Here is a 22,556-nt window from a genome sequence, read left to right on the forward strand (position 1 = left end):
GCCCACCACCCTGTGAGCATGCTTATAGTATGGGCTCAGTAGCTGTTTGTTTACCGATTTAAGGGCTCTGCCCCTGCCCCTACCCCAATTTCGGGAGTGTTTTAGACCAGAGACTCTGGGCCTCCTTGGACTGTTGTCAGTCACAGTTCATGCCATTGTTCAGAAGGACATACCCTGAAGGTGGCCTAAGCAGGGGGTTAGATCCCAGGCTGCAAGGGGGCACCAATATCCCCAGCCCCTGCAGCCTCTGGCCCTTATCGTTTCCCTGTCCTGGTGCGTGCAAACAGCAGCCTTGGGCCTACCACTGGGGTCTGTGGGGGATGAGGAGGGGATAAGTGAACTCCTACCTGGTCCTGGCAGAATACTTTGTGATCCTTAGGGGCCCTACCTCGTCCTGCGGTTAGGGTTTCTGGGGAGGTGCTAGCTGGGGAAAGCAGGGAAGCTGAGAGGCAGAGGCACCAGTTACCCTTGCACTCAGCAGGATCCAGAGGGAGGCTCCCAACCCTGCCCCTTTCTCCTCAGAAGGTGAGAAGGCACCACCCCCTAAACCTCAGTTTCCCCCTTCATTTTTTTTTTTTTTTTAACGTTTATTTATTTTTGAGACAGAGAGCATGAACGGGGGAGGGGCAGAGAGAGAGGGAGACACAGAATCGGAAGCAGGCTCCAGGCTCTGAGCCCTCAGCCCAGAGCCCGACGCAGGGCTCAAACTCACGGACCGCGAGATTGTGACCTGAGCTAAAGTCGGATGCTTAGCCGACTGCGCCACCCAGGCACCCCATCAGTTTCCCCCTTCAGCATAGAAATGAGAACAGAATCAGACAAGGCCAGTTTGGATCCTATGCCCTGGGCTGCTGGTGGTTACTTGATAATGGACGTCTGTATAGAACTTGAAAGAGTGGCCTGCTGTGCATTGGAGAGCAGGAGGGAGGTCTTGCCATAAAACCCCATGGGGTGGGAAATAGCGGGGGGGATGGTCACCTTGCATAGCTAAAATTCACAAGAGTCCCTGAGACTGACTCCAGTGAACTGCATTGGGCCTTTAGGAGAGACCCAAGGTGGAGCCAAGACTCCTGGCAGAGGACAGAGATGTGCTATCCCCTCTCAGGTAAGGGGCCTGTGTAAAGGGCATGGCAGGTGGCCAGACAACTTTCCTAGGATGCAGGCTCCCAGGTCTGTGACTTTGGCACAAGCCCCAATCCAGTGACTGACAATTTGAGGGAGTTGGGTTCCTCATGTGGGACTCCCACTTCCTCTCTAGTAACCTGCATGACCAGGGTTCTCACTGTGTATGTGAGAACCACATACTCTGTGTATGTGACCAGTGAATGTAGTGAGGTGCTTTCCTGGTGCTGCTCCCAGCATTAGCCCTGGGGTGTGGGACAGTGCACTTAGGCAGCAGGGTTCTATAAAAACGGTGAGGGCAGGGGCGCCTGGGTGGCGCAGTCGGTTAAGCGTCCGACTTCACCCAGGTCACGATCTCGCGGTCCGTGGGTTCGAGCCCCGCGTCAGGCTCTGAGCTGATGGCTCGGAGCCTGGAGCCTGTTTCCGATTCTGTGTCTCCCTCTCTCTCTGCCCCTCCCCCGTTCATGCTCTGTCTCTCTCTGTCCCAAAAATAAATAAAAAACGTTGGGAAAAAAAAATTTAAAAGCAAACAAACAAACAAAAAAAACCGGTGAGGGCATGCAGATCTTCCACAGACCCTGTAGCTAGCCCCCATCTAGACACACCCCCAATGCCAGTACCCACCTTCAATTGGAGCTGCAACCCCCTGAGTGCAAGCAGACTCATGCCTGCCTCAACAGCAATAAGGCCTTTGTGTGGTGGGCAGAAACCGGATAATTCATTCTGAGGAGAGGCCCTTTCTGTGGAGCCAGAGCAGAACTTTTTTGCAAGAGTTTGAAGCTCCTTCAGCAGCAGTGCACCCATGGGCACGAGAAGTCCCAATTTTGGTAATCCTCATCGAGCACCAGAGGACCCGGCAGTGAGAAGCCCCAGGGAGTGCACGGGGCCTTCGGCCATTGGTGGAAACGGCTCACTCACTGGGGCACCCACATAGCCAGCAGTTGCACTCCTTCGTGTGCGGCAACTGTGGGCAAGTCCTTCGTGTGTACCTGGGTAGGCACATGGGCAGCGGCCCTCCAAGTGCTCCTCAGCGACTGCTCCATCCATCATCCTTCAGCATGGTAGGTTCCACACAGGACTCCATACCGAGCCCTGACTTTGTCCCCGGACAGGGAGACAGAAGACCCTGAGTCAGAGCATTCAATGTCCAGATACCCAGAGCATCAAGAAAGGGAGTGGGATAAGCCCAGTGCCTCCTGAGACACACACACACACACAGCATGAGCAGAAAGTTGGGGCAGTCAGGATGGGTTGCTGGATGCCATACATGAGGTGAATCAGCTCAACAAAATTAGATGTGTTTATGTGAGGCAGGAGCCACGAGATAATGAGCAGAAGATGAGGGTGACATAAATGGCTGGGGAGGCCTCACCAGCCCATCCTGAGCAAGCAGGGTTAGCGTCACCTTTGGAGCTGAGGGTTCTCAAATGGGGCACATATTAGAATCAACTGTGGAGTTTTGACACACATGCTCGAGCCCCAACCCAGAGGTTCCAGCGATTTCATTGGTCTAGAGGATAGCCCGCTCACCCAGGCTTTTCAGAGCTACCCACGTGTCTCCCACCCCCAACTCTTGTTCCCCTAGCGAGGCTGCAAATGGCAGATCGTTTCTGGGGCCCGAACTCCCAGAAGTCTGACTCGAAGCAAGGGCTATCAAACACCCGCTTGACTCGGACAGGCGGCACTGCTCGTTTGTCTGGGCCGCCGTTTCCCGGGCGACCACGCAAGTTCACGCCTCGCCTGCTGGGTGGGGATGGCCGCGGTTGCCATGACAGCTGGGAGTCCTGGGGTTGGACAGCCGGGGCGGCGGGACTACGTTTCCCTACAGCCCTCGCGAGGGCTCCGGCTCTCCGGCGGAGGCATTGATTCCTCAGTGCCGCGACGGCCCGTAGGAAGAGGGAAGAAGGCTTCGTGCTGCGTGCGAGGCGGGGACCAGGGCACCCGTGCGGGCCGCCCCCCAGCTGGTATGTGGCGTTCGGCGCGTACCCGCGACCCCAGCTAGCGAGGCGGGCTCCTCCGGGCGCTCAGCGCGGCCGCCGCCCCCTGTTCCCTCCACACCCTGGCGTGTAGGGCTCCCGGCAGAGGCCGCGCGTTTCCGGTCCGCTAGCCCAGGGTCCGGGCTGGCCACTGCAGGGGCGGCCTTCAGTTCCGGCGGCGGGGCGGCCCTAGTTCAGGCTCCCGCGTGCCCAATCTTGAGTGTGGAGACTGAGGCCCACGTGAGAGGCACCCGGCCCAGGACCCGTCGTCGCGACTCTCAAAATCAAGCCCATATCCTCCGCTTGGCCGACGCGGCCTCCCGACTGCCTCCAGTCCCGCCTCCCGTCCTTTGCGCTTGCCGTTTCCCTTTACTTGTCCCCAGACACAGCGGCTCCTCTTCCTCCTTCAGTCCCAGTTAAGTGTCCCTTCCTCAAAGAGACCTAAGAAGCCATTCTTTCCCACGTGCTGGCGCTACCCCGCGTTTGTTATTCTTCACCTCACTAATTTGATTTTCCTCCTGTTCATTCAAGCCCTGTAAGGATCCCCCGGTTGGCTCCGCCGCACCCACCGACCCAGACACGGTAGATGGCCTGAAATTGCTAAAACTTCCGTGTCCTCCAGGGCCAGGGCCAGGAAGATGGAGGCACCGTGGGGAGGACAGGCACAGAAAGGAGTTTTGCCTGCACTCGGGGCACTCCTGCCCTATAGGGTCATGCACTGCGTGTACAGTGTAGAATAGGGCAGATGGTTATCAGCCTCAGTGGGCTGTGCCCAAGCTCTGAGTAAGGTCAGCCCCACTAACCTTTTTCCGGTGTGCTGTTGTCATGTTCTTCAGGGCTCAGCCTGAGACACGTTCATCTCTCAGCCCCCTGTTTGCCCCAAGGTGGCTGCTTTGTGCCCTGGTCCCATCCACCAGCAGCCCCGGAAACCCATAGAAAGACTGGGTGAGCACTCAGGGTGCAGGGCATGCTCATCCAGGGCAGATGAGAGGTCACTGGGACAGCTGCAGTGCAGGGTTGGGGACAGGCTCCCAGGAGCCCTCAGGTCCGTGACTGGAAGGAAGGTCATCCAGGGACAAGTAGGGCAGTTTAAAGGTGTAGACTGGGAGCAGGGCAAGAGAGGCAGGGAGACTCTTCCCTGGTCTGCAGCTTCCATCTGCTGTCTAGTGCTGGAAGGCAGGTTTCTGTCACCATAGATGAACAGAGGAAGATACCTATGGGAGCAGGGTGTCTGGGGACAGTTCTGGAGATGCCCTGGGTACATGGCTAATGGTTGGCCCTTGGTCCCCACATCCTGTAAGTTTGGGGTGCCTTCCTGCTAGGTGGGAGCTGCTCCTTTTTCCTGGGACCACCCAGTCTTACCTGATCCTCTCCATCAGCAGGGATCAGGAGAGCTCCCCCACATAACCCACTCATCCTATGAAGGGTGCTGGACCAGTCTCCATATTAATATTCTGTGGCTGTTATAATAAATTATTACCAATTAGGTGGCTTAAAACAAGAAATTTATTCTCAGTTTTGGAGGCCAGAAGTCTGAAATAAAGATGTCAGCAGGGCTCCACTCTTTTTTTTTTTTTTTTTTTTAATTTTTTTTTAACGTTTATTTATTTTTGAGACAGAGAGAGACAGAGCATGAACGGGGGAGGGTCAGAGAGAGAGGGAGACACAGAATCTGAAACAGGCTCCAGGCTCTGAGCAGTCAGCACAGAGCCTACATGGGGCTCGAACTCACAGACAGTGAGATCGTGACCTGAGCCGAAGTCAGATGCTTAACCGACTGAGCCACCCAGGTGCCCCAGCAGGGCTCCACTCTTAAGGCTCTGAGGTGGAAACCATCCCATGCAACTGTCCTGGCACCTGGTGGGTCCATTTGTAACTTGGGTCATGGCGCCAACACTCAATCTTGGCCTTCTCTTCTCTCTGTCTCTCTCTTATAAGGATTCTTATTTTTGGATTTAGGACCCACCCAGGGAGTTCAGGATGATCTCATCTCAAGATCCTTAACTACATGTGCAAAACTCCTTTCCCAGCTAAGGTACTTTCACAGGTTCTGGGGGTTAGGGTATGGATGTATCTTTTGGGGGTGGGGGGACCATTCAGTCCACTACAGCTTTCTTCGGTGGCATCTGTCCAGTCCTGAGTGACCTGACACTCCAGACCACCCATCCCGTGGCCTGTCCACTGATTCCTTGGTGGTTGGCTGTCTCCAGTTGGCCAGGCTGTCCCAGATGTGTTCTTCAACCCTGGTGGGTCCTTGGCTTCTGGGTCCCTAAGGTTCCAGGAGGTCATGTAGAATGCTGGCCTGGGGACCTGCTCTGGCCGCCAGCTATTGTGCAAACCAGGGTATGAGGCCAGCAGCCATGACCCTGTAGGGAACCATTTACTGGAAGCCCTGGGGCGGAGGCATGGCAGGCACCCAGGTCCCACTCACTGTCCTTCACACCTGGAATGCAGTGACCTGGTGTCCTGTCAGAGAGACCTGGATCCTGGCTAAGAGGCTTCCAGGATGTACATTTGTGGAAGCCCTGGTTCCTCCCCAGGGATGATACACAGAAACCTGAGTGCCTTCCCTCCTGCTGCATGGCGCTCACTGTGGGGCCCCTCTCCTCTCTGTGAGGGGCCAGAGTTCGCTCTGGAGTGACAGCTGTATGAGGAAGAGAAGAGTGATAGTCCCCACATCCGTGCTTATGGCTTCCCCCACAATTCTGTAGTTGGCCCCCTGCAAGGTCAGCCTGATCTTTGGGAGGCTGACCAGGGAACTCTGCAGAACTTTTGGTGCCTAGAGGCAGAGGCTGAGGGGGTGCAGAGGACGCTGGGGAGGTGGGTGGGATGGGCCTGCTTTTCACAGCTCTCTGTGACTGGCATTCACCCACCAGAGGGCGAAGCCCATCCCTGTGAGAGGCAGAAGCTGAATGCTGTGCATGGCAGTGGGAGCCAGTGGCTAAACTGAGTGTGGAGGACACGGCTCCATGGTCAGACAGAGCGGGGCACACCCTGTGCCCTTGCCAAGTCACAGCTTCCCACCTGTAAATCAGTACTGGCAGTGCCCGGGGGCTTGAGACACCATAAAGCATCACCCCGTGCTCCAGCTTGTGGCCCATCATGTACAGCAGATGTGTCTAGCTTCCCATCAAGAGTTTTCTTGAAATGAGTGGATTAAGAGACCCTTGGTTGAAGAAAAGTATGGGCCTGGGGAGAATGCAGAGGTTCAGCCTCTGATGTGAAAACTGCTTGGTGTGCAGTCAGCGTGGCCAGGTGGGAGAAGTTTTTATTTTATCTATCTATCTATCTATCTATCTATCTATCTATCTATCTATCTTCAAATTTAACCATGCATCCTGTATATATGTTTTTTACCATTTAATTTAATTTTAAAATTTACATTCGAGTTACTTAGCATATAGTGCAGCAATGATTTCAGGAGTAGATTCCTTAATGCCCCTTACCCATTTAGCCCACCTCCCCTCCCACAACCTCTCCAGTAACCCTCTGTTCTCCATATTTAAGAGTCTCTTATGTTATGTCTCCCTCCCTGTTTTTGTATTATTTTTGCTTTCCTTCCCTTATGTTCATCTGTCTTGTGTCTTAAAGTCCTCATATGAGTGAAGTCATATGATATTTGTCTTTCTCTGACTGACTAATCCACGTAGTTGCAAATGGCAAAATTTCATGCTTTTTGATTGCCAAATAATACTCCATTGCATATGTATACCACATCTTTATCCATTCATCAGTCGATAGACATTTGGTCTCTTTCCATACTTTGGCTATTGTTGATATTGCTGCTATAAACATTGGGGTGCATGTGCCCCTTTGAAACAGCACATCTATATATTGGATAAATACATAGTAGTGCAATTGCTGGGTCGTAGGGGAGTTCTATTTTCAATTTCCTGAGGGACCTCCATACTGTTTTCCAGAGTGGCTGCACCAGCTTGCATTGCCACCAACAATGCAAAGAGATCCTCTTTCTCCGCATCCTCGCCAACATCTGTTGTTGCCTAAGTTGTTAATGCTAGCCATTCTGACAGGTGTAAGATGGTATCTCTTTGTGGTTTTGATTTGTGTTTCCCTGATGATGAGTGATGTTGAGCATTTTTTCATGTGTCGGTTGGCCATCTGGGGGTCTTCTTTGGAGAAGTGTCCATTCATGTCTTTTGCCCATTTCTTCACTAGATTATTTGTTTTTTGGGTGTTGAGTTTGATAAATTCTTTATAGATTTTGGATACTAACCCTTTATCTGATATGTCATTTGCAAATATCTTCTCCCATTCTGTTGGTTGCCTTTTCGTTTTGTCACCATCAGGGTATTAGCCCTGATCAGTTTTTCCTTCATTGTGCAGAAGCTTTTTATTTTGATGAGGTCCCAATAATTCATTTTTGCTTTTGTTTCCCTTGCCCCTGGAGACGTGTTGAGTAAGAAGTTCCTGTGGCCAAGGTCACAAAGGTTGTTGTCTGTTTTCTTCTCTAGGATTTTGATGGCTTCCTGTCTTATGTTTAGGTCTTTCACCCATTTTGAGTTTATTTTTGTGTCTGGTGTAAGAAAGTGGTCCAGGTTCATTCTTCTGCATGTCGCTGTCCGGTTTTCCCAGCACCATTTGCTGAAGAGACTGTCTTACTCCATTGGATATTCTTTCCTGCTTTGTCAAAGATTAGTTGGCCATCCGTTTGTGGGTCCATTTCTGGGTTCTCTATTCTGTTCCATTGATCTGAGTGTCTGTTTTTGTGCCAGTACCATACTGTCTTGATGACTACAGCTTTGTAATACAGCTTGAAGTCCGTATATTTCATTTTTACCTAACACTTTTGAAGACCTTGCTTTTCTCATTACAAAAGCATTGTTTAAAACACACAAACACGTACCTCTGTCCCATGCATTACTGTGCCTGGGGCCCGAGCTCAGATGACATCCTGGATGCTGCAGAATGGACTCACCCAGGCAGACACCTGGGCACACCAAATGCAGGAATATTTATGCCCGGGTATATTCTGTTGTTTTGTTTTGTTTTTGAAGTATAGTTCATATAATATAAATGAACCATTTTGAAGTGTACAATTCACTTTGGTTTTTAGTATAATTTTTAGTTTTTAATATATTTGCTATGTTGTGCAACAATCACCATTGTCTAATTCCTGAACATTTCCAGCACCCCAAAATGAAATTGCATACTCATTAAGCAGTTACCCCCCGTACTTCCTTCCCTCAGCCCCTGGCGATTACCAATACAGTCTTTGTCTCTGGATTTGCCTATTCTGGATTTTTCACATAAATGGAATTGTGCAGTGTGGTCTTTTTGTGTCTGGCTTCTTTCACTGAGCTTACTGTTTTCTGAGGTCCAATCACGTATTAGTATTTTATTCCATTTTATTGCTGAGTAATACTTCCTTGTATGAACAGACCACATCTTGTTTATCCATTCTTCAGGTGATGGACATTTGAGTTATTACTAGCTTTGGGCTATTATATAAAAAATGCTGTAGTGAACATTTGTGTACAAATTTTTGCTTGAATAGTGGTTTTCACTTCTCTTGGATAAATATTTAGGAGTGGGATTGCTGTGTCATGTGCTAACTCCATGTTTAACCTTTTGGGGAATTGCCAGGCTGTTTTCTACAGTAGCCAGCTCCATCGTTTTCCATTCCCACCAGCTGTGTGGGAGTACATTGTGCAATTGCCTTTTTTTCTTCCAGCTCTTTCTGCCTATCTGTCCTCATTAGGACAAAGTCTGAGTGTGGTGAGTTAGCTGGAAGAGGCTGATCAGTCCACCCACACTGGGTCCACACAACCCAACAGTTTTGTCAATCCCAGTGTACAAGTGATACTTTTTGAAACCTGGACCCCCAATGTGTCTATTTTATTTGCACAGCAAGCCGCTCATTCTAGAGAAAGCTCCTCCCTTGACCTTCCCCAGGCAGGCCATCAGGACCCTGCAGGAGTCATGGCCACTGAGCCTGGCTCCATCAGCCCTGGGCATGGTGTCTGTTGCAGGTTAGATTCATATCCATCTGTTGTTGGGATGGTCAGCACTGGAGGGCAGAAGGAACCCACAACTGCTGTTCTTGGAGAGCTGCAGACAGGCAGAAACCCAGTAACAGGGTGGGATAGCAGCCACTTCCCACCTGGAAAGAATATCTGTGGACTCAAATCCATAGGTGCTTGGGAAAGAGATGTTTCTCTCTCAGCCTCCCACTGGCTCCCATGGTGACAGATCACTCTGTTAGGGCCCCATGGACAGTCTGGCACTGGGGGACAACATGCTTGCCCAGTGGCACCCAGATGTCCTCAAACTTGCTTGAAGTCCCTCATTTTGGGGCTCTGAGCACCTCTGCTTGGGTCTTAATCTCCAGGTGGTTAAATTGCCAGTTGGAGAAAGCAAGGCACAAAGTGGTAGTTGCCACAATGGGGAAGGTGTTGGATTTCCAAGGTATTAGCCCTGATCAGTACCACCCATGGGAGAGGGAACCAGCAAGGATCAATATCCTTATGGGCCTGAATGTGGCCCCATGAAACCTTAGTCAACCCAGATGCTAAGTGGCTTTGAGATTCAGATGGAGAAAGGTAGCCTCATCTGTCCTGGGTCTAAGGCCAGTGTCACACAGGCCTGGAGGCTACAGGAGGTTTGGCAGTTACCACATGTGACCCGAGTGAGGACTGTCCTTATTGCCATCTTTGCTTCTTTGGAGAATGCCCCAGACCATTGACTTGCTGAACATGTGACCATACAAACCACCCTTAATATGGGCCCTTCCACTTCCCATGCTCCATTGATGGCCCAGCTGCTTCTATGACCCCTCAAGATCTGTGGAACGTGTCAAACTCTGTATTTTCACCTTTTATGTACATGATTTTCACTCCAAAACATTTTCCTCCAGATCACTGACTGTCAACAAATCTTTCCCATTGTGGTTGTGATGTCCATGGGCAAAATAATCCACCAGAGACTGTTGGGAGCAGCATCCTGAAAAGAACCACATCTGGTTACTCTGAAGTGTCCTTGGCTGAAAATGTGTAGAGAGATTTGGTTAAATGCTTCCTTTTAGTTCTTTTTAGTTAGCTAGATTCTTTTTAGTTCCAAGCCAACTTATTTCAGGTCACTGGTGCCCCTGGGCACCTGCTTTTTATAAATTTGCAAAAATGACAGAAAAGCAACAGTCGGTCAAGGAAGAGTTGGTGAAAACAGTTTCATCAAATAGACTCAGATTTCTGGAACTTTTGATAAAGGAATATCTATCTGCCTTCCACAGAAAAGGGAACAGAATGAAAGAACAAGAGCCCGAGCTTTTGTGCTCAGTGAAGTGTTGATTTAGTGCACTTACATACTCAAACTCCAGAGGCTGTGCTGGGCAAGTCCATATTTGTTCTGGAGGTAGCAAGAACTTAGGAAGAATTCTCATTCTTACCATGGACTCTTTTTTTTTTTTAATAAAAAGTTTTTTCAAGTTTATTTTTGTGAGAGAGAGACAGAACGTAAGTGGGAGAGGGGCAGAGAGAGAAGGAGACACAGAATCTGAAGCAGGCTCCAGGCCCCGAGCTGTCGGCACAGAGCCTGATGCAGGTCTCAGACTTGTGAACCAGGAAATCATGACCTGAGATAAAGTTGGAGGTTTAACCAACTGAGCCACCAAGGTACCCCTACCATGAACTCTTTAACAGGTCAATCCTCTCTTAGTGACTGTCATTGATCAGTAACCTAATCAACATGCAAGTCCTCTTCTTCCTCCTTTCCATATTCCCACCCATCAGGTGGGCCTTCTCTGTCTGACCCTTCCATGTATGTTTGCTGCACATCAGATTCACTCCCCCTGCTCTGCATATTTTAGTTATGGCCTGCCAAGTGAGCCCCTACCCAGATGGGACTGTTCTGAGCTGTATGTGTATTAGATTCCAGGCTAAACTTTCATAGTTTTGTTTAATCTGAATGGCATCTTGATGCACATACTGTGTTTTCCCAGTAAACCATATGAAGAGCTCAGAAAAAGCCACTGTTGTAGGGAGAATAATGCACCCCACCTTCCTCAAAAGATGTATGTGTCCTAGTCCCTAGAACCTATGAATATGTTATTTCACACAACAAAAGAGACTATAAGGTGTGATAATGGATCTTGATGCGGGAGATTATCCTGGCTTATTTATGATGGGCCCAATGTAATCACAACATCTTTGTATAAGAAGAGGCAGGAGGGGCAGAGTCTGATGTTTCACTGCTGGCTCTGAAGATGGAAGACAGGGCCACAAGACAAGGAAAGTGGGTGGGATCTAGAATCTAGGAAAGGCAAGCAAACAGATCCTGCCTTTGAGCCTCCAGAAGGAAGCAACGCTGCTGAAACCTTGCTTTATGTGAGATAATAAATTTGCATTGTTTTAAGCCACTAAATTTGTGGTGATTTGTTATAGCAGCAATGGAAAACTAACAGCCACAGTGGCATTTGGAAATAGTCATAGCAGGCATCAGGCCTTCTTGGTGTTGGTTGTTGCTGGAGTGAGCAGGGCCCCTCCATTCAGCTGTTTGCATTTACATTTACCATACCCGTTTTGTGGGTATACCCAAAGACAACTCAATCTTTTACAGAAACCTAGAACATGTATTCTGGAGAGACATTCTATTATTGAAAAATCAATCCTTGGTAGACATAAGAGGATTTATGAAGGAGGTAAACTCTACCACTGGTCACTATGCCATGAATGACCTGTAACCATCAACAGGTTTTGATCTGAAAACATTCAAACCAAAGAAAAACCCATTGGTATGATATATGTAATAAAATTTCCCATCAAGCCTCAACACAAGAGAATTCTTTTTGGGGAGAACCTAGGAATGTGACCAGATGGGCTCAGTTCCACTTCAGTGACACAGCTTACTGCCTTACTGACTGAAAACACTAAAACTAACTCCTGCCCAAACCATGCTTCACAGGTTGGCTAGGGCACTACTCATTACATTCACTGTCACTCATCAGGGTCCCTGACAACGGAACAGCCACTATCTCCAACATAGCTGGACACTAATATGAAAGATAGAAAAGGAATTTTTGGGGTCTCACACCTCTTAATTGAAAGTGTAGCCCAACAGCTGCAGGGTACTTCTCACCGCTCATTGGCCAGAATGAATCACATGACAGGGTCTCTCATGAGGCTGTAGTCCTCTGAAGCATGATGGGTTCAAGGGTCCACTACCAAGATGGCTCACTTATATGGTTGGCAAGTGGTTCCTGTCTAAAGGGCTTCTCCGTAGAGCTGCTTGAGTGTCCTCATGACATGGGAGTTGACTCCCCTCACCCCCCAGAGCAAGCAATTCAAGAGTCCAAGTCACACACTGTCACTTATGCCATATTCTACCGGTGACAGAGACCATCCCTGATTCAATGTAGGAGAAAACCATACCAACAAAGGTGTGACTGTCAGGAGGTGAGGATTGTTGGCAGTCCTCTTGAATGCTGGTTACTATACCATCTAAGTGAGAAGCATAAGGAAAAGTTTATGGAAAAGTTAAGGAAAAAAGGAAGTTTGCTGGTAGTCCAACTTCATCAAGCATCAGAAAGTCCATATGAGCAAGGAGTTGAATGGCTGCTGGGATGGCTAGGAGTACGGTAGCCTTTGAGTCCAGTCAAAACCAGGGACTTCCTGGGAGACATTGTGTGTCCTATGGTACAGATGGACTAAAATACCCAACAATCCCCTTTTCTCTTCCTGCATCCACAAACCTATGTTTTTCAGGCTCCCTGAAGTTACCCAGAGCCACGTGAATGAGTTCTGGCTAATGGAATGTGGACAGGAGTGATGGATAACTTAAAATGGCCTACATCATCTTTTTCACTTGTTTCATCAGTCAGCTGGACAGAGGAGATTCAGCAGAAAATCCTGAGAAGGACACAAAGAACAGCAGAGACCCAGGATAGAAGGAGCTTGGGTACCTAAATCAAGGACAATCTTCTAGGAAGGTCACTTGACCCACTTGAGACTGTGACATGAGCAAAAAGGAAGTCTGTATTGTGTTGAGCCACTGAGATCCTGGGATTGTTTGTTAGTGTAGTCACTGTTATGTGCTGTTAGTGAATACATCTTTTTAAAAAACTAAAATCATAGAGCGCCTGGCTGGCTCAGTCAGTAGAGCACGTGACTCTTGATCTTGGGGTCATGAATTTAAGCCCTAAGTTGGGCATGGAGCCTACTTAAGAAAAAAAGAACTAAAATTGTGACTCTCATGCAAGTATAAAATGAACATGTGTCAAAGATTTTGTTTCTTAATAAGGTGTTACAACCACTTTTTTGAGGGTGGAAGAAGGGACCATAAGCAAGGAATACTAGGAATGCAGTTTAAATGTTGAAAAGGCAAGGATATGAATTCTCCCCTAGAACCTCCAGAAAGAGGGTAGCCTTCCTGCCACTCCAATTTCAGCTCAATGATACTGATTTCAGACTTCAGGCACCCAGAACTATGAAAGAATACATTTCCGGTATTTTAAGCCATCAGGTTTGTGGTCATATGTTATAGCAGCCACAGGAAACTAATACACTGTCCTTCATTTCTGCTTCTCTGTGTGGGCTCCATTCTCTTGACAGGTTCTCCCTTCATGGAGACACGAAGGTTGCACCTGTACCTGCTGACAGGTATTCAGGGTTTAAAGTTCCACAGGAAATACAAGTCCTAATAGTTCAGAAAGAATCCCTGCCCCGTGAAACCCACAGGTCCAAGTAGGTCATCTGTGGATCCTGAGTCAATCCTGAGGGCCAAGGGGAATTGGATGCTGTCTGCCTGAGTCATGCATTCACACTTGCCCAAACCCAAATTGAGAGTGGGGGCAACTGAGAGACTTTTACACAGAAAAGAACGATCCCAGCTCGGACGTGTTATCGGACCCGCGCCCGCGGCTCCCACGGCCTGGCCTCGCAGGCGCGCTCTGGGACCACTGAGAGTAAGGTCTCCACGCCGCCCAGAGCAGCCCGGAAGTGGCTCGGCCAAGTGGGGTCGGGACGGAAGTGCGGTCGCCCGAGAGTCGGTGGGCTCTGCTCGCCCTTCCGTGAGCCACGTAGGTCATTTATTTGTGTAGCATCCCTTCCCCCTGCCCGTTCATTCACTCACTTGTTTTTCATCCCCCGCCCCCGCTTTCTGGTTCCTCCTCTCGCCTCTCGTGCGCTAAACTGCGCGGTCCGGCATCTCCCGATGCATTTGTCCGTCTATTCACCCTTTCGTTCGTTACTCCTGCTCTCGTTCCCTAGGCCCGCCAACATTCCTAACTCCGTTCATTCATTCATTCGTTCAGACCTCCTCCTGGCGCTCCTGGTTCCTGCTTCCGAGCCTTTGCATGTGCCTTCTGCACGCCAGCATCCAACCTCCACTCTCACTTGCCCGGTGTGATCCAAGCCCAGCGCTTCCTGAGACCAAAACCCCCTTTGGACGTCTCCTGCTCAGTGTCCCTCCCCTTCTCCCACTTTGTATTTTTTTCACTCAGTCCCCAGTAGGTGAGAGCCCGGGCATTGGGGGTTGGGAGTAGACACAAATAGTCACTTGTGACCCGTCGGATGAGAGCCCATTGGCGTGGGAGACGGGACCTTACTGGGGAGGTGGCCACAGACCATGGTGATTAGGCATTCTGGGGGGAAAAGTGGAGAAAAAGGCTTTCAGGCGGAAAAAGAGCAAGCAAGGTGAGTATGAGGATTGTGGGAGGCTGGAGCAGTGAAGGCAATCGGGATGACCTTCAGGGATTTGGATACTATCCCAAGATGGGCAGACTCCCAGGCAGTTAGGCCCGGTTAGAGGGGATGGAGGGCTGGGCAGCTCTGAAGCCTAAGTCCTGCCTGGAGGGATATCCCTGCCAGACTCTATCCTCAGAAACATGGGACTCCTGAAGCCAGGTCTTCTGGTCCTTCAAGAAACAAAAACGGACTTTTTTTTTTTTTTTTTTTTTTAATTCTGATGATTAAAAAAAAGTTTTTTGACATAATTATAAATTCCCATCTGTAAGAAATAATACAGAGATCTTATGTAGCTTTTACCCAGTTTTGTCCAATGGTACCTTTTTGCAAAACTACAGTACAGTATGATAACCATATCAAATAGATAGTAAGGATAAGGAATATTTCCATCACCTGATTCTTTAAGTTGCCCTTATAGCCACACCTACTTCTCTCCTGCCTCCATCCCCTCCTTAAGGCTTGGCTTTCTGTTTTCTATTTCTACAATTATGTTATTTCAAGAATGTTATATACATGAAATCATGTAACAGCCTTTTGAAATTGGCTGATGACTTTTTTTTGGAAAGTCTTTTTTTTGAAAGTTTACTTATTTTTGAGAGAGAGAGCGAGAGAGAGCGAGAGCATGAGCAGGGGGGAGGGACAGAGAGAGAGGGAGAGAGAGAATCCCAAACAAGCTCCATGCTGCCAGCACAGAGCCTGACACAGGCCTTGATCCCACAAACCGTGAGATCATGACCTGAGCCAAAATCAAGAGTTGGATGCTCAACCAACTGAGCCACACAGGTGCCCTTTGGCTGATGACTTTCTAAAAAAATTAACACTTTTAATACGTACAGTTGTTGTTTTTTAGTATATTCACATTTTTGTGTAATCATCACCATGATCTAATTCCAGGACATTTTTATCACCCTAAAAGAAATTTCATACCCAATTAATCAAATTATCCATTCCTTCCTTCCCAGATCCTGGCAGTCACTAATCTACTTTCTGTTTCTTACAGATTTGCCTATCCTGGACATTTCAGATAAATAGAACCATTCAATGTGAAGTCTTTTGTGTCTGGATTCTCTCACCTAGCATAGTGTTTTCAAGGTTCACGTATCCTATAGGATGTAACCATATTTCATTCCTTTTTACGGCAGAATGATATTTGATTGTAAGTATCTGCCACGTTTTGTTTATCCCTTCATCAGTTGATGGACATTGGCCTGTTATCATTTTTTGGCTGCTATAGTAATTATATATATTATATATTATCTGTATTATTGTATTATCTGTACTACAGCTATGACATTCACGTGCAAGCTTTTGCATGGATACTTTTTTTTTTTTTTTTTTTTTTTTTTTTTTGCTTCTCTGCTTCTTGGTTACATTTAAAACCTTGACCAGGAGAAAGAAAGAGGAAAAGAGACAGGAAAAGAAATGGGGGAAAGCTCAAATTCTCCTTAGCAACAGTTTCCTCACGCACAGCACTGCCACAGATCTCTGTTTTTTAAAAAAATTGAAAACACACACAAGATTAAGGAGGAAAAAAATGGAAAAAGGATGCCCCAAGGTGGGTCATGTAGCTCTTTGTGTGTGTGTGTTTAAAAAAGCTGCCTGGACACACTTTCATTTCTCTTTTAAAAAAAATTTTTTTTCTTTTTTAATGTTTATTTATTGTTGACAGAGAGAGAGACAGAGCATGAACAGGGGAGGGTCAGAAAGAGAGGGAGACACAGAATCTGAAGAAGGCTCCAGGCTCTGAGCTGTCAGCACAGAGCCCGACGTGGGGCTCAAACTCACAGACCGCGAGATCATGACTTGAGCCGAAGTCAGACGCTCAACTGACTGAGCCACCCAGGCGCCCCACACTTTCATTTCTGTTGCATTGATACCCTACTAGTAGAATTGCTGAGTCACGTGGAACTCTGGGTTTAACCATTTGAGGAACTGCCAGAGTGTCCGTCCCCCCCCCCCCCCCCCCCTCCGGCCAGGCCACACAGTTGACATTCCCATCAGTATCTGATTACTTTTTAACATTCATTGGTAACTAATTTAAATTTTTACAAAACATTTTGCAAGGGAGCAGTCAAGCAAGACTGGCTATCCAGTTTGCAGCCTTTGGCATGCTGTGTGGGGGATCAATGGAGCCAAGGAGTTGAGGAAGCCAGGGCAGAGGGCCCTGAGAAAAGCAGGGAGAGGAGGGGATGGTACAGAAGACCACAGACTGTACACCTCGGTATATCCTTCAAACACTTGGACACAGAGGCAGGCACAAGCACCCAGAGTTACTGTCAGTCAGTCTTACTGACAGGCACAAGCACCCAGAGTTACTGTCAGAGGGTCCTGGGGAGGGGCCTTCACGGCCTGGCTGTGCTCACAGGCTCACCTTTGTGTCTCCAGGTCCAGAGGAAGCGCCCTGGGCCCTGTGGCTACCCTGTCTGGGAAAGGGTATGATGGCTGCCCAGAAGAACAAGGCATCAGCCCTGGCCCCCGGGGTCCTTCAGAGCACACCAGCCCCAATGGTGGGTGAGCCCAGCTCTGAAATCTATGGCAGGTGCTTCTGGGGTTCTGCTACAAGGAGGAAGAGGGGCTTCATGAGGCACTGGCCCAGCTCAGAGCTGTGCTGTCAGTGGTTTTAGCCAGAGGCATGCTCCGAGGAGCAGATGCTGGAGCTCTTGGTACTGGAGCAGTTTCTGGGCGTGCTGCCACCTGAGATCCAGGCCCACGTTCGGGGGGCAGCAGCCATGCAGCCCCGGGGAGGCTTTTGCCCTGGTGGAGGGGCTGCAGCAGGAGTTGGCCAGGACAAGACTCCAGGTGAGGGCAGGCTGGGTGGGGGCTGGGTCTGCTTCCCTCTGAACCTGGCTTATGGTCCCCAGTTGGGGCTGGTAGGGTTGGGGCACTGTGGGAGAATGATGGTGAGAGCTTGGTCTTTGCTCAGACCCCAGAGTAAGATGGATGCCCTCAAGATCACACATGTGATTGTTCTCAGCACTGTGTCCTCAGAATGTGGGGACACGGGGGACGCCAAGAAAGATGGAGCGTACCAATACGTGCCCCTTGTTTTCTCTGGATCTGCCTGGCCTGCCTGCTTTCCTGTCCCCAGGTCCCGGCCCCCAGTCCCCAAGAGGTGCTGGTCCCCAAGCCAGAGGAGCAATATGAGCAGGAGGTTCCCCTCTCCAAGCCCTAGTTCCCGGTACAGCACCTATCCATGCACTCGCTCCTACCTCATCCTGACAGCTGACCCTGGGGCCACCTTGCTAATGGCCTGGGGATGACAGGTGCCCCTGGGGTTTGCCTCACTCTGGAGTGGGTGAATTGGAGCCCCTGGGATCATTGACAATTCCAGTGCATGCAGAATGAGGGCACCAGCTGGGCTATGGACTCTGTAAAGGACAGTAAGGGTGGTCAGGGGCGAGTGTGGATGGGCTTTGTTTGCTGTGGATGCATCACTGCAGGAAGGAGCAGCCAAAGATGCAAGTGTGGCCTCAGGGCCAATGAAGCCTCCTGCCTTGGCATTTCTCCCCCAGGGATCTGGCTGCACAGCCACCCCAAGTCCCAGGTTTAGGTAGCTGGACCAGTCTGGTTGGGCTGAGACAGGAGCCTGATGTGGTCTAACAGTGCCTGGCAGCCACTGGGGTTCCTCCATGCCTGGCCAGGCTGCCTGTCGGGTGGAGGGGACTGCTGAGGTGTCGGGGCAGAGATGAGGTGGGCAAGGAAGACAGACACAGCCAGGGTTTGGGTCAGGTAGTCACCTTAAGCCTCCTGGAATGAGGGTAGTTCACTTCTAGTGTTTCTACAGGTGACCAGGTCCATCTTTATCCTCAAAAACAGGTGTCCTCACTTCTCTGGTGCTTAGTGACCCCAGTGTGGAACAAGGGGATGGGAGCCAGGCCCCGGAGCTACCTTGTGCAGAGTTGGAGACCAAGTACAAGTGAGACAGGTGGATTTTGAACCTTTCCACCATTCTGGCTCCCACAGCCTCCCCTCCCGGCATCCTGCTGCCCGGGTAGGTGTGGGGACATGTGGGATGTGACACCATCTAGGCAGGCACAGTGGTCTCCTGGCATGCTCCCATCATAGCCAGGGCTGCCAAAACTCAACAGGGCAACAGCTTGACTCCAAGAGTTGGCCTTGGATGCTGCCTCTATGGTGAGAGTTGCAGCATCTGCGGCCCCTGTTTTCCTGTTCCAGACTGAAGAGGGGCCAGGGGCACCAGCTCAAGAAAGGTGGGGGTGATGGCCATGCTGGATCCAGCCAGCCCCAAGCTTTGCCCCCACTCTAGATCTGTCACAATCACATCGTTCCTGAGATCTGCTAGGCCCCTCTGGCCCATTCCCCAGGGTGCTTTGGGCTCTTAGGCATTTGCTTTCTCTTCCTCCTGTTTCAGACTACTGAGGCAAGGTGGAGTCGCCAGCACAGTGGCCCAGCAGGTGGCTCCAGGAAAAGGTGACATTCCCTGGATTGTGCTGAAGACTGACACTCCAGGCCACTCTGAGGGGGCTGCATCTGGAGGCCTGAGGACCTGGGAAGACCCCAGAGAAGCTCCGGTGGAGGCAAAGGACCAGGGGGCCCCCAGAGGGAAGCTGGAGCCTGCAGACTGTAGGAGGGACTGGGGCAGGCCCAGAAGCATCCAAGAGGGCCTGGTGCCCGGCCCCTTGCCTCTCCACAGGGAGCCTGCCTGCCGGTGCAGTAAGTTCGACAAGACATTCAGCTAGAGTTCCTACCTGCTGCAGCACCAGCGAGTGCACACGGGCGGGAGGCCCTGTGAATACCCGGTCTGCCACAGAGCCTTCAACTGGAACTCCAACTTCCTGGAGCACCAGCATGCACACAGGCGCGCGGCCCCACACCTGCCCGGCCTGGGGCAAGGCCTTCAGCCAGAACTTCAACCTGGCCGAGCACCTGAAGATACGTGGGGTCGCGCAGCTGCACGCAGCTGCACGCCTGTCCCGACTGGGTCAAGGCCTTCCTGCACGTGGCCGGCCTGTGGCAGCACCAGCGCACACATTGGCAAGAGGCCCTTTGAGTGCACCCGGTGCAGCCTGGCCGAGCACAGGTGCAGGCAGACAGGTGAGTGGCCTTACACGTGCCATGTGTGCAGCAGGTCCTTCGGCCACCGCTCCAACCTCAACGAGCACCGGGAGCGGCACGCGGGTGGCTCCACACCCTGACTCTGGGATGCCCCTGCCAGACTGTGAGTCTGAGTCAACTCGGCCGGGCGCGAGGCACCCGATGCTGCCATCCATGGACAGTGTGTGTAAAATCGCCATCCGCGTGCCCCACTGTCGTCGGCTCGGTGTTCTGCAGCACAGGGATGGCGACGATGCAGGCAGAGTGTCAGGCCGTTGAAACAGCCCCTACGATGACAATGGCAGTTTCACTGGTGACCCCCCTGGCTGCACACGGGTGGCAGGGAGGTAATTCACCAGGTGCAGGCGGTGGATTTTGATGCCGGGAGGGGTGTATCTGTGTAGAGGCCGGTGAGAATCGGAGGCTCCCACAGGCGTGGTGGTCTTGTCTCAGAACCCTGTGGGACTGAGACCCAGGGCCCAGTTGGCTGCCCAGGAGCAAGGGTTAGACGTGCCCCCTTCCCTGCCTCCCCTCCCCTCCCCTCAGCTGGATCCGAGGTTGCATAGAATTTTTTCTCTTAAGCCGAGGTCCCAAGGGCCGGGGGCCAGAAGATCAGAGGCCTTGCTCTGGGGCCCCTGGTGAGCATCAGGAGACCTAAGGGGAAGAGTGGGGGTGGTCCTGCCACCGTCCGCTCTCAGCTGCTTCCCTCCCACCCCTACCCCTTGCTCCTGTTCTCTCCATGGTTAAAGCTAGGAGTCCAGTTTAAAAAGATAAACCTGAGCAGCTTGAAACACTTCTGGCTGGTTATGGACCCAGTATCAGGCCCACGCACCCGGGGGTGGTGGCACAGCCCCCACGCCCTGCCTTCATTGAGTGAGCAGGTCTCAGACCCATTTCCTGGCACAACTGACCAGATTCTGGAAGCTAGAGCGAGGGAAAACCAGCTGGGGGAGGGTTGGAGTGGTGGTGAGCAGGAAGGCCGCTGGGAAGGGAAGGGAAAGGAAATGGGAGAAGAAGCCAGCCTGGTCACTGTGGGGTGCTAGGGCAGAGCAGCTGGGCTCAGTGGGAGACTGGTGGGGTGGGGTGGAGGGGGGGGGTCAGAGCAGACCACCCACAAAGCACGGGGGGCGTTCACTGTTTCCAGCCACGACGAACACCCTTCTCTGGCCTAGCTACCACCACCTCGTCTCCCCATGCCAGAATCACCCTGATCTGAACGGCTGTGTGCACTGGGGTCTCCCCTGGAGTCAGTGCTTGTCAGTCTTGCCACCTCCACCACCATTTTGGACGCCTCTTTCTGACCTTGGCTGCCCCTGGATGTGCTGTACTTCCTCCTGCTCCTGGGTCTCCTTGGCTGGAATAGCAGACTCCAACATAGGCTCATGAGAGAAGCAGGGAGAGGGAGTGTGTGGGGCTACCTTCCTAGTTTGGAAAATTCCTTCTCATGTCTCCAGAGTGGAGCCCCAGGGAGGACCCAGACTGGCCTGAGGACTCCCAGCTGACGAGGATCCTACTTGGCCGTCTGCCAGAGTAGCAGCATCTAGTCACAAGGGTTGCTGAGCACCACGGTGCCATATCCGGCACTTTGCAGGGACTCCTCCACCTGCAACCTGATTGCCGAGTTGGGAGGCTTCATGCCAGCCCCGGGTGATGGGAGAGAGCTGGCGCAGGGAACTCCAGCCTGCCCACTAATACCTCGCTGCAACGGGGTGGGGATGTGCATCTGGCCCGTGTGATGGGTGAGATGTGGGGCAGAGAGGGCTGTCTCGGGGAGGAGGCAGGCAAAGAAAGCACCCTCCCTAGGTATCTTGAGGGAATTGTTTATCTAGCTCTGTGAGGCTGAAAGAACCCAGAGATTCATAACTGTAGAGCAGCTACCACCTCTAGGGCTGGTGGTGCAAAAGAGAAGGGATGGGCTCCTGGCGGCCTGGGGCTGGGCGGGGGGGCGCGTCTCTGAGAAGGCTGGAGCATAGTTATTGCTGGAACTTTGACGGTGTGCAGGAGAGACCTCTTTTTTTTTTTTTTTTTTTTTTTTTTTAATTTATTTTTGGGACAGAGAGAGACAGAGCACGAACGGGGGAGGGGCAGAGAGAGAGGGAGACACAGAATCGGAAACAGGCTCCAGGCTCCGAGCCATCAGCCCAGAGCCCGACGCGGGGCTCGAACTCACAGACCGCGAGATCGTGACCTGGCTGAAGTCGGACGCTTAACCGACTGCGCCACCCAGGCGCCCCAGGAGAGACCTCTTTGAAACCAGCATTGTATTCTGTTTGGGCTGCCAGAGGCTCGACATAGCATCCTTGTTTGCCTGACATGTCGATACTGTCCGTTGGCACCATTGGATCTTCTGGGTAATAGGGCCCAAGTAGTAGAGCAGCCTGCTTCGTATCTGGGACCTGCCGCAGGGGCTCCACACAAAACTGCAGTTGTAAACAGATTGGGGCAGCACAGTGAGGTGTATACGTTGTGTCCAAATTCAGAGGCCTCCCTTATTCCTCATTTTTAGTGGTGGTCGGTGTATGTTGCAGCAACTGACGTCAGTTGCCCGTCTCTTAGAAGGAGCTATCCTAACATGCTCCAGATCCCTAGGCACTTGCCAGAGGAGGTGAGACCCTGGCGTGCATTTAACTCACTTATTGGTCTAATTGATCTGCTGCTTCATGTTTATTAGGTCCAGTCAGCCACTGTCATCCATATAGTGGCAATG

At 51.0% G+C, this 22,556-nt stretch overlaps 1 long non-coding RNA gene across 2 annotated transcripts; it reads left to right on the forward strand.

Annotated features, from left to right (window-relative positions):
- The first annotated feature begins 2,634 nt into the window (after window positions 1–2,634).
- LOC131498990 (uncharacterized) lies at window positions 2,635–15,788 on the forward strand. Of its 2 annotated transcripts, none has more exons than XR_009255679.1 (4): window positions 2,635–3,086; window positions 5,058–5,133; window positions 12,815–14,127; window positions 14,362–15,788. It is a non-coding gene; the product is annotated as an uncharacterized LOC131498990 (long non-coding RNA). The 2 variants fall into 2 exon arrangements; XR_009255681.1 differs by having other exon boundaries at window positions 2,636–3,086; window positions 12,815–13,708.
- Window positions 15,789–22,556: the final 6,768 nt, after the last annotated feature.

Source organism: Neofelis nebulosa, chromosome 17 (genome assembly GCF_028018385.1).
Source record: "Neofelis nebulosa isolate mNeoNeb1 chromosome 17, mNeoNeb1.pri, whole genome shotgun sequence".
NCBI classification, from domain to species: domain Eukaryota; kingdom Metazoa; phylum Chordata; class Mammalia; order Carnivora; family Felidae; genus Neofelis; species Neofelis nebulosa.